Source organism: Schistocerca nitens, chromosome 2 (assembly GCF_023898315.1).
Source record: "Schistocerca nitens isolate TAMUIC-IGC-003100 chromosome 2, iqSchNite1.1, whole genome shotgun sequence".
Lineage (NCBI taxonomy): Eukaryota > Metazoa > Arthropoda > Insecta > Orthoptera > Acrididae > Schistocerca > Schistocerca nitens.
In genome coordinates this window covers 1,168,403,860-1,168,416,141 of record NC_064615.1, presented here as the reverse complement: position 1 = coordinate 1,168,416,141, position 12,282 = coordinate 1,168,403,860, and positions in this window count along the sequence as shown.

Here is a 12,282-nt window from a genome sequence, read left to right as displayed (position 1 = left end):
ATTCATTTGTCTATAATGTTGGATTCAACAGTGCTGCATGTTATTGACTCTCATCTGGATGAACTACAAATGGTTTCTGACTCCCCCCCTCCTCTTCCTTCCGTGTCCTTGACACCAGCCTTTAAATGAATTGTATGGTTTATTAATGGCTATATTATTGTTACCTTTTTCTAACACTATTTCTGTTATTATTTAAGCGACTTCGGGGAACACAATTGTATGTGCCATTTCAGTGTATTTTGCGATAGACGGCTACTGATGCCACCTGTGAGATGCACAATGCAATACACTTATTAGTAATCCTAAATTCACTTAACACATGACAGGGCAAAGATTATTGGTAAGTGGCAGTATCCATCTGTTGTGGAAACATAATGGTAAGTGACAGAGAAATTGGCAGCTAGTAAAAACAACCAGTGTATTTCTTCTGAGATTATGGCTGGATTGAACATGATAGAAGATGATGAGTATACTTCCAGTGATACTGATATTTCCAACGAGGATCCAGAATACATTCCTGATGACTCAAAGGTATGCTAATTTGTAAATATATTGTATTTAGTATGGTTCATGATCATGATGGTAAGTGCATGTACATACCATTATGTTCCTGAAGTACACAAATTTTGAGGTTATACTGGAATCGCGAATTCTTTTGGTTAAGTGATATGTGTATGCACATTTTTCATGCACATTGTTAGCTGTAATAATATTAATGGTAACAATAATAGGAGCTTTGGTGTTGTACAGGTTAATAGCAAACAAAACAATGAACAGTGTGTTGCTGCTGCACAAACAAGTCAAGAAGGGGTGCTCGAAGAGACGAAGAGGTCATCTCGGAAAAGGCTGATGTTCTATGCGACTGCAGTCTCTCTCAACGTATTCCACTGATGCATTCTTCTCGGGTTATCAGCCGAGTGCTGGCGTCATCTTGTCACAACGTTTCAATGAGTACAGGCGAATTTTCACTGAAGAATATAACATATGAGTAAAGTCACCAAAGAATGGTACGTGTAAGACATGTGACACGCTAAAAGTGAAAACTGAGAGTATTGTTGACCTCCAGCTGAAAGCAAGTCTTGAGTGCCAGTTGGAATTACACCAACTTTGCATAGAGGTTGGGCAGACTAACACTGGAATCCAGACAAAATGAATGGAAGCAGACAGTAATCTTTATGTTGTGACTTCTTATTTGCAGCAGACTCTCCCAGTCCCTAAGTTAAGCTGTGGGCCAGCTTTTTACAAAAGGAAAATTTGGTTATATAACCTGAATGTTCATAACTGGGGCAAGAACAAAGGGCACTGCTTCTTGTGGAATGAGACTACTGCTGCCCATGGAGCAGAGGAAATTTTAAGCTGCCTTTTACGTTACTTTGATGAAAATGACATAAAAGGAGAGTCTCCCATCATGATATCTGATGACAGCTATGGCCAAAATAAGAACTGGGACATGGTTCTATTTTGGAAGTATCCAATATCAACTAGAAGATTTCGTGTGATTGAACACCACTTCCCCTTTAGTGGGCACATGATGTTGCCCTCTGATAGAGATTTTGCGAGGATTGAAAATTACATTCACCAGCAAGTACAAGATGTGTACAGTCAAGATCAGTGGTTGGGTATAATCCAGAAGCCATCTAAGAAGAATCCATTTTTTTGTGTACAATATGGAAAGAGAGCATTTCCTTCAAATAGGGCACTCAAAAGGAGCATCTGTCTTAAGAAAGAAGACAGTTGATGGTCGAGATCTCAACCTAAGGAATGTATGCAGGTGGAAGGTGACCTCAGAATTTCCGCCATCTTTATTCATAATTGAGACATTCTGTCATGACATTTGGCATGAAAAATGTTTGAGAAAAATGTGGAAGGCAATGCCCTGTTCCTACCCTTCAACTTAAATACAACAGGTCAAGACTTATTGAAAAGAAGAAAGTTGCTGACATCCTGTTGCTCATAGATTACATACCTCCAGTCCATTGTGGATTTTTCCTGTCACTAAAGCCAACTGTTTCAGACAGTGAACATGACATTGATGAGAGTGATGAATGACAATGTAATGTGAGTCAAGTGTTGAATAGTTGCTGTAAATTTTCATAAGTAATTTTCTCTCAACAATTATTTTTAATGATGTGTGGTTGGTAAAATGTAATTGCATCTACACGCTCATAATGTAGTACTTTTTGTATATTTCATTTGTTTTAGTCAGTTCTCAGTTTTGTTTATGTCTGCATAGAAGACAGATGTTTAAAGCACTAGAGAATAAAAGCAATGTTAAAAAAATTATTAAGATTTGCAGGTCAATTCTAACTTTAAATCCACTGTCTCAAAACTATGATTTTGGGGCTTACCATTGTGTTCCCCCAAGCCACTCATTTGTTTGTCTACTTTTTATGTAGACTATAGTTTTAATGCCACTACAGCCATGCTACAATATTACCTAATGACATTTGTTGGGAGATTGTTTTTAGAACAGCAGACTGCCATCAGCACTGGTGTTGAGAATGTAATTATGAGATACAAAACTGTATGTTAAGGAACTATCCTTGTACTTTTACGTGAATTATGGTTCATTTGGCACATGGTCTGATGATGGACATTGCCCAAACTATGTCTTGCAAATATAGTTTTTATCAACAAGAGATCTGTTGAATATGGCAACCCAATTAAGAATCGATATGTGTTCAGAGTTTACGCAATGGTTTTTGGCCTCCTGGGTTACTTAATGTCAAAAAAAGCCATTCTGAGTTGTACTGAAATATTACTCTATATATATCATGTGTCGGGCTAGGTGACAGACTTCCATCAACTTTGTTCCCCCTTTTGTGATATTCCCACATTCCTCAGAAGAGAACTCCAGTAGTAATGTTCAGATTACCATATGTGGAAGCATCAGTGACAATGGAAGCTTGAATCAGAATAATATATATGTGTGTTTCTTGTCTATTAAAAATGTTATTTTGTCACTATATATTTGAAAAGGAATTAGCATTCTCTTCATTTCAAGACATCATGAATAAGTATCTCCCAGAAAATTCTCCCATCTGTTCTGAAACCCAGCAAATTCCATTCCATTTATTGTGTGACCATTGCAAGGGAATAGGAAGTTATCTATAAAAGAATCATAGAAGAGACACTCACATGTTATTTTTTACTGAAATTTGTTAGTCTGATATTTGGGAACTAGTAATTGCTTCCCTCCAGTATATCACTTGAGCTGTTACACAAGTCTTGACTGGAAAGTGGAACAATATGCTTCTATCATACTACACAAAGCCACCTGATTGAGAAGCCACAAATTCCATAGTGATGTAATTTTTACAGTAGTGTGGCATGGTCTACATATTCAGAAGCATTTGTTAAAGAACATGACACTTAAAATCTGTGATTTTTATCAACACCAATTTCAATATCAGTCAATACAATCGTATAAAAATTACCATTGATGAAAAAGCTATTCTCTTCCTTCCTCTAATCCTGTATCTAATCATATGATGAGTTTTATAGAGTCTGTGTTATGTAATAATAAAGACAGGGGGAAATATTCATTAATATGGGATTGTAAAGATGGTGGACTAGAGGTATGAAATGCCAGAAAGATGAAGAACATTTATAATAACAGCTGTAATGTTTGGTTTCCATTGCAACATGATGCAGTTGTCAACTAGTAAGCCATTTCTGAAACCAAACCAAAACAAACTCTCATCTGCATCTACATCCATACTAAGCAAACCACTGTGAAGTGCATGGCAAAAGGTACTTTCCAGTGAACAGTTGTAAGCTTCTTTCCATTCCATTCACACTCGATTAGGAGCACAACAAAAATGACTGTTTAAATGCCTCTCTGTGTGCTGTGATTAATTTAATTTTGTCCTCATGATTCCTACAGGAGTGATACATAGGTGGGGGGGTTATAGTATGTTATTAGGATCATCAAGTAAATACATTTCTTGAAACCTTGTATGTAGGCTTCACCGGATAGTTTGTGTCCATCTCCACATGTCTAGTAGTTCTGTTTCTTCAGCTTATCTGTGACTCTCACATGGGTCAATCGACCCTGTAACCGCTTGTGCTGCCCTTCTCTGTACGTGTTCAATATTCCCAGTTAGTCTTATCTGGTATGGATCCCAGACACCTGCCCTTCTCTGTATGTGTTCAATATTCCCAGTTAGTCTTATCTGGTATGGATCCCAGACACTGAACAATATTTTGGGATGGGTCCCACTAGTGATATATAAACAATCTCCTTCATAGTGTGATTGAATTTCCCTAATATTCTGCTAATAAACAGAGGTCTGCCTTACCTACAACAGAGTCTATCTGATTGTTTTATTTTGTGGGGATGTAGAACCGCTCTCTCTGCCCCCCCCCCTCCCCCCAATAATATCACTGTCCTATCACAGCAAGAACAACTGTATTGTTTACAGATCAGTTCTCTGTAGTGCATGCTCTATGCTACAGGTATTGTGTACATACTGTGGGAATAAAAGTATTCACAGTAAGTGACTGGAGTGCAAGCAATTATTTATTGTCATAATTACCATGTCACTCCCCACTACCTACAATTTCATATTTCTACAAAGTGTTACATCACAAAATTAGTGTGAGTTGACCAATTCTAGCTGTGACTTGTTGATACTGTAATAATAACATACTATGTTTCTCTTTTTTACCTTTTTTTATTGCATTCTGTTAAGTGCTAAATTTCAAAATTTAGAACAGATAAAGGAAGTCACCAATATTTCCATCACTTTGAAATCTTATTAAGATGTGAATGAATGTTTCTGCAGTCTCTCTCATATAATACTTCATTATTGATTACTACATCAGCTGCAAAAATTCTGAAACTACAATTAAAACTGTCTGCCACATCATTAATGTACAACATGAACAGAAAGGGTCCCATCACACTTCCCTGGTGTACACCTGAAGCTAGTTCTCTCTCCATCCAAAATAACATGCTTTTTATTAATTTATTTATTCTTCATCTATGGACTCTAAATAGATAATTTTCACCTGAGAGCATAGAGTGTACCATACAATCTTATACGCAGATGCAGATGAACATGTGTGTTCTGACTCCATTTACCATGTTACACTACATCAAGGCTTATATACAATCTGCATACAATGAAGAGAACAGGATTACACTTCACAGGAAAATATGCAATTTTACATATTTTCTGGTACAACATAATGTATAATATCTAACTCGCTCTTTAATATACACCAATACTGTGAGTCCTCTCTACCAAAATATCCTCAATCCAGTCATAAATTTCACTTGATACCATTTACAATCATACTTTTGTTAAGAGTAATTTGTTAGCAATTAATGTTTACTGAAATAAGTAGTAACTGTACTGTGTATTTCTTTCACTTTTGATGTGGTTTGCACATATATTAATTTAGCCTGACTGGGAGATGTACCTAGGCAGGATATGTTCATTAGTAATAATGGGTAATATAGCATCTAAGGACCATCACTACCCTACTTCATAAATTATCATTGTTCTAAGGGCCCTTACATTTCAGTGAATTAACTGTAATTTAACAATTTCCTCAACTGAAATTTCCTTTTATTGTAATTGCTTGCTCCTATGACTTCCTGATAAATAAATTCTCTAACAGATCTACACATTAGGTCACATGAGAGAAATTCTGATCACATGAAAGAAATTCTGATTCAGTTTACCTGAAATTGGTAGGAAATTATGAGTGTAGGTTTTGCATGTTGCTTTAAGCTGAGAGACATCTTTATTTTCTCATTTTAATTACATGACTCATGGTTGTAGTTTTCCTACTCTCACATTCATGTTCCTACATCCCAGATCACTCTGTCATTGTTCTATGATACATGTATCACACTGGCATTACTTGATTTAACCTCTCTAATAAGAGTATTTTATCCATCACAATAATAGTCCTTAGAACTTCATAGTAATGTCTATAATGAGGTGCTCAAGATAATTCTTGGGTATGCCACAGTCTTTGATACAACCTCTGCTTTCCTCTATGTGATACACTGATGCCCTTTGTGAATTGCATTGGTTACACCATTAGTTACATCCATTTATCACTTTCACAGTCCCCCACCTGTCCAACTAAATATCAAAAGAATGCTGAATTGTGTTTCAGTTCATCATTAGATTGATTGTATAATAAGGTGATGCACTGACTGCAACTTTAATGCAGAAAATATTGGCAATATAGTTGCTTAAATAACCACCCCCTTCCCCCCAAGCTTTTAAAATGACAACAAAACACAGGATTCCACTCTACACATTCCATACATAAACACTGGTCACACTGAAGATTACAATGTATCTGTGTATAGCTATCTGACTGGTGCACATAGCTGCATGAGAGAAGTACAGGCATGCAGATCTTTGCTTATTTGTTAGTTTCTGCAAGTATTAAGACCTTAACTTACCTGCCCTGGTTGGTGCACTGCACACAGAACCAGACCCCAGAACTGTGAAAGAAAAGACAAAACACTAACTTAGATAATGTTTGAGTGGTGGCACAGAATGGTGTTACAAATAGAACAAGACATGTCCTAGTCATATCTGCAGGAGTGTTCAGCTTAGTATAACTATGATTGTCCATTGGAAATACTGTGCACAATAACCCCAATATTTTCAGTGATAAGGATATCTATAGAGTGCTAAAAATGACTTCCTCTATATTTCCTGTAAAACAATGTAATGTTTTATACTACTTATAACCAAATCCTAGCAAAAATTAAGCACATATTTTCTTAATCTATATATCCTTATATATATAAAACAAGACATAAGTATGTAGCTATGTATGTATGTATGTGTTTGTATCTCCAGCATGTACTCCTAAACCACTGCATTGAGTTCATTCAAATTTGATACACATACTGCTTGCTGTATGAGAATCGGCACTGTAGGGGTTAGAACCTACTAGCTCCAGTATAAGTGGAGACATGAGCCAAAAGGGGTTTTCAATCACTGACATAGGCTGCCATGCATGATAGGCACACTGTGTGGGCAGTATTTGCATACCCTGCAGAGGCTACATGTGTGGATGAGCATGGCTGAGCAGAGAGGAGGGGAAGGGAGAAGACTGATCATGAGAGATTTCGGAGGATGAGGTGGGCAAAGAAAGGGGGTGGAGGATACGGACAGACAGAGAGAGGTATGAGGTGATGCACGAAGGGAAGGGGAGGTAACATGCTCACTCCTGAAGCCTTAGTTTTGGAACTTCTGGCAGTTGCATCTCAACAACATTTAGTTTCAAATGTAAGCTAACATAAAGTTTCTGTCTACATCTACATTTATACTCTGCAAGCCACCCAATGGTGTGTGGCGGAGGGTACTTTACGTGCCACTGTCATTACCTCCCTTTCCTGTTCCAGTCGCGTATGGTTCGCGGGAAGAACGACTGTCTGAAAGCCTCCGTGCGCGCTCTAATCTCTCTAATTTTACATTCGTGATCTCCTCGGGAGGTATAAGTAAGGGGAAGCAATATATTCAAAACCTCATCCAGAAACGCACCCTCTCAAAACCTGGCGAGCAAGCTACACCGCGATGCAGAGCGCCTCTCTTGCAGAGTCTGCCACTTGAGTTTATTAAACATCTCCGTAACGATATCACGGTTAACAAATAACCCTGTGACAAAATGCGCCGCTCTTCTTTGGATCTTCTCTATCTCCGCCGTCAACACTATCTGGTACGGATCCCACACTGATGAGCAATACTCAAGTATAGGTCGAACGAGTGTTTTGTAAGCCACCTCCTTTGTTGATGGACTACATTTTCTAAGCACTCTCCCAATGAATCTCAACCTGGTACCCGCCTTACCAACAATTAATTTTATATGATCATTCCACTTCAAATCGTTCCGCACGCATACTCCCAGATATTTTACAGAAGTAACTGCTACCAGTGTTTGTTCCGCTATCATATAATCATACAATAAAGGATCCTTCTTCCTATGTATTCGCAATACATTACATTTGTCTATGTTAAGGGACAGTTGCCACTCCCTGCACCAAGTGCCTATCCGCTGCAGATCTTCCTGCATTTCGCTACAATTTTTTAATGCTGCAACTTCTCTGTATACTACAGCATCATCCGCGAAAAGCCGCATGGAACTTCCGACACTATCTAATAGGTGATTTATATATATTGTGAAAATCAATGGTCCCATAACACTCCCCTGTGGCATGCCAGAGGTTACCTTAACGTCTGTAGACGTCTCTCCATTGATAAAAACATGCTGTATTCTGTTTGCTAAAAACTCTTCAATCCAGCCACACAGCTGGTCTGATATTCCGTAGGCTCTTACTTTGTTTATCAGGCGACAGTGCGGAACTGTATCGAACGCCTTCCGGAAGTCAAGAAAAATAGCATCTACCTGGGAGCCTGTATCTAATATTTTCTGGGTCTCATGAACAAATAAAGCGAGTTGGGTCTCACACGATCGCTGTTTCTGGAATCCATGTTGATTCCTACATAGTAGATTCTGGGTTTCCAAAAACGACATGACACTCGAGCAAAAAACATGTTCTAAAATTCTACAACAGATCGACGTCAGAGATATAGGTGTATAGTTTTGCGCATCTGCTCGACGACCCTTCTTGAAGACTGGGACTACCTGTGCTCTTTTCCAGTCATTTGTAACCCTCCATTCCTCTAGAGACTTGCGGTACACGGCTGTTAGAAGGGGGGCAAGTTCTTTCGCGTACTCTGTGTAGAATCGAATTGGTATCCCGTCAGGTCCAGTGGACTTTCCTCTGTCGAGTGATTCCAGTTGCTTTTCTATTCCTTAGACACTTATTTCGATGTCAGCCATTTTTTCGCTTGTGCGAGGATTTAGAGAAGGAACTGCAGTGCGGTCTTCCTCTGTGAAACAGCTTTGGAAAAAGGTGTTTAGTATTTCAGCTTTACGCATGTCATCCTCTGTTTCAATGCCATCATCATCCCGGAGTGTCTGGATGTGCAGACATTTTCTGCTTGTGTCTGTGTATGTGCAGATGGATATGTGAGTGTGTGCGAGTGTATACCTGTCCTTTTTTCCCTCTAAGGTAAGTCTTTCTGCTCCCGGGATTGGAATGACTCCTTACCCTCTCCCTTAAAACCCACATTCTTTCGTCTTTCCCTCTCCTTCCCTCTTTCCTGATGAGGCAACAGTTTGTTGCGAAAGCTTGAATTTCGTGTGTATGTTTGTGTTTGTTTGTGTGTCTATCGACCCACCAGCACTTTCGTTCGGTAAGTCACATCATCTGTGTTACTAAACATATATATCTTTCTGCTTGTTTTAGTTGTCCTTTGTACTTTGGTAATCATTGTTGCCACAACCATGTCATGGTCACTGATACCAGTTTCAATGCCGACAGCCTCAAAGAGGTCAAGTCTGTCTGTTGCCATTAGGTCCAATATATTTCCACTGTGAGTGAGGTTCCTAAATATCTGTTCTAAGTAGTTTTGAGAGAAGGCATTTCGTAATGTTTCTCAGGATGTCTTACCATGCCCATCACTACAAAACCATAATTTTCCCACTTAATTGTACGATGGTTAAAGTCTCCACCAATGATTACAGTGTGATTGGGGAACTAATGACTGGTATGTAAATCTGCCAGAATGAACAAGATGCAGTAGGGCTCAAAGGTCTTTGACAAACTGATAATACCTATAAATTCTAAAGATAATTGAAACACCTTTTATTATCCAACTGTTCTACAAATTATCTGGCAACTGATGGTTGAAGATTTAAGGTTATTGTTAGCTGCAAGAAAAACCAGTGGTTACTTTGACCCTCTATTATAATGGAACAATAGTAACTGTTGTGTGCCAAATATCAATGTGGCTATGTCGGTTATTAGGCTCATTATACAAAATAAACAGGAGCTATTGAATACAACAAAAGAAGAACAAGCTTTTTTCTGGACAGGGACATTCTCATTAGTTTTATTATGATAAATTTACTTTGAGAAAGCACAAATGTTATAGAAGCGTTCTGATAATTAATTATTGAAACAGTTTCTAATATCTACCTCACTTTTGTATTCCTCAATGTGTTCCACATCTGGAGAGTTCCCTTTGTGATGATATCCATGAAACATGACAGATGGGTGGATGGATGGATTAAAAGACTGAACTACAGGTTTTGAATCCAAGTATCATGGAAGCTGCAGCACTTTATCATGTAATTTATGTAATGATTTTAAGTAATCATCTTTTGTCTTGAACCTACAATAGTAAAAGAGAATTCTGCTCTAATAAATGTAACCTCTTCTTTTTTCTGTTTGATGATAGCTTTTTATTTCAACCAGCCTTCTCCATAATATTTTTCCTCTAGTTCTTTGCAATCTTTAAAATCAGACAACAATGATAGTTAAAGTAATAATCAATTTTTTATCAGATGCAGGGTTGTACATTTCACTTTTTGAAAAATAAAGTTTTGTGGTTGTCTATTGGTAAGGAAAAAATAAGCACATAGTGTTTCCTGGATGTTATGGAAATCACAGCTTACATTCAAACCACACATCTATCCTTCCATACACATGAAAAAAATAGGTAGAGCAATAAGCATTGGTTTCCCATTTAAATAATAATTAGATTCAAATCTGAGACATTCAATTCAGATCAAATATCAGGACTATTCCTTCAACAGTTCTGCAGCTCATTCATGTATGAACCTGCTGCAAACAGGAAAAAATGTTAATATCCTTAAGAAGTTTGGTTGTCCTTTCATAACTAGTGAAATTTTTAACACCCTAAATTTCAACAAAACTGTGATAATTCAGAAATATGAGCATATGCATTCCACTGTGTAGTACACCTTACACACTTCTTCTTCTTTTGTAGATCATCTGAGGATATGTTGGCAATATATCTTCACTTGTCATGTCTTTCTGTTTTCCTCTTCATTTCTATGTAGTGGTTACATCCCACATTTTCCATAATTTTGTCTGTTTACCTTACTGGTGGTCTTCCTTTAAGTCTCTTCCCACTTACATAGCCTTCCATTATTACCTTCAGCAAACCACCTCCACTAGGATCTTGCCTAGTACAGCAGTACGGGTCTCCCACATCGTCCCCATGCTCTGTTATGGAGTATGGGGCTTCATCATCATCATCACATTACCTTCAGGGGTCCTTAAAATCTCCTTAGGTGGCCAATAAGTTGCAGTCCTCTTTTGACAACTTACATCAACAGGTTTCTTTTCTTGGCCACTATTTTAATGACCTCTTTGTTGTAACCATGTCAGACCACATTATTTTGATCACGTATCTGTAATTAGTACCACAACTAGAAACAGTTTAGTTTTTTCTCTTACTCAGTCCACGGACTCCACATATTACAGTTGTAACATAGCACACTCCAAGCATAGACTTTGAGAAACCTTTTCCCGATTTCAGGGTTGGAGCATTTTGAAATTAAGATCTTCTTTTCGTAGGAGCAACTTTTGTTTGAGGAATTCTACTTCTGCTTTGCTCTGACCACCCCTTCCGAAGTTACTTTCTAAATAGATAAATGAGTCAACTTGCTCAAGTTGCTCACAAATTCAGGCCTTAGCTTTCTCTTCTTCCTCACATTCCATCACTTTTGTTTTAGACTTATTTATTTTCATCTTATATTCTTGCCCCACAACCTTATCCATTTTTATTAACATGATTTCTAGATCATCTGCACTTTGAGCTATGCCAGATGTATTATCAGCATATCATAAAGTATCTGTTCCTTGACCATATATTAGTATACTGATATGTGAGTCTTCTCTGACATTTTTTTCTAAGTGCCTCTTCTACACAAAGGTTAAAGATAATGGGTAACAATGCACAATCTTGTTGAACACTTTTTCATATCAGAACCTCCATCAGAATTACATGTTTTTCTCAGAATCTGTGGGCAGCTTTTCTGGTTCAGACACTGTACAGAAGATTAAACACATCTCATTTTTCATTTTAGTGCCTCCTGATTTAAGAATTTATCTTTACATTATCTATACCAGAAGTTTCGTTGTTTTTCAGTTTCTTCAAAAATAATTGAAACTCATCTTTCAAGATAGGTTCACCCAGGCTAATTACATTTACTTCCATTCCCTTCTCATTTGTGTTTTCAGACAGCTCTTCTCTGCTGTATAGTTTTCCTCTGTACTTCCTGCAGTTTCATCATAATTATCCAACATATTACCATTATCATCCAGAACTGTTCTGTTCCTATTTCTTCTGTCTTCAAAAAATGTTTTACTCATTCATAATTTTTGTCTATGTTTCAGTCACATCCCAGATGTGTTTGATCCCATTC